Raw genomic sequence first — 325 nt, 5'->3', positions numbered from 1 at the left:
GCAGAAGGAAAGCTGTTGGGCAAGACTGCACAGGGAAAGAGGACAGCTTTGTTTGAGCTGGCCTGGTCCCAGCATCGCATTGCCATTCTGACTGTGGTTGAGGCAAAAACAGTCCTCAAGCAACATTACTTAGGCTGGTGCATCTCATTTCTGATAGTCAGATCACCAAGGCAATTATAGCTCATGTCCAAGAAAAGCCAAGAAGATGAATGAATAAAAATGTTGAAGTATTAGATCATCAGTAGAACAATGAAAACCCCAAACAGATACAAACAATGTTACTGCCTTTTTTTTTTTTTTTTTTTTTTTTTTTTTTTTTTTTTTT

The sequence above is a fragment of the Centrocercus urophasianus genome, unplaced genomic scaffold, assembly GCF_019232065.1.
Source record: "Centrocercus urophasianus isolate 14NV4802_14NV808 unplaced genomic scaffold, USGS_Curo_1.0 seq_10, whole genome shotgun sequence".
NCBI classification, from domain to species: Eukaryota; Metazoa; Chordata; class Aves; order Galliformes; family Phasianidae; genus Centrocercus; species Centrocercus urophasianus.
The sequence above is the reverse complement of the archived record's forward strand: the minus strand, read 5'-3'. Positions refer to the sequence as shown.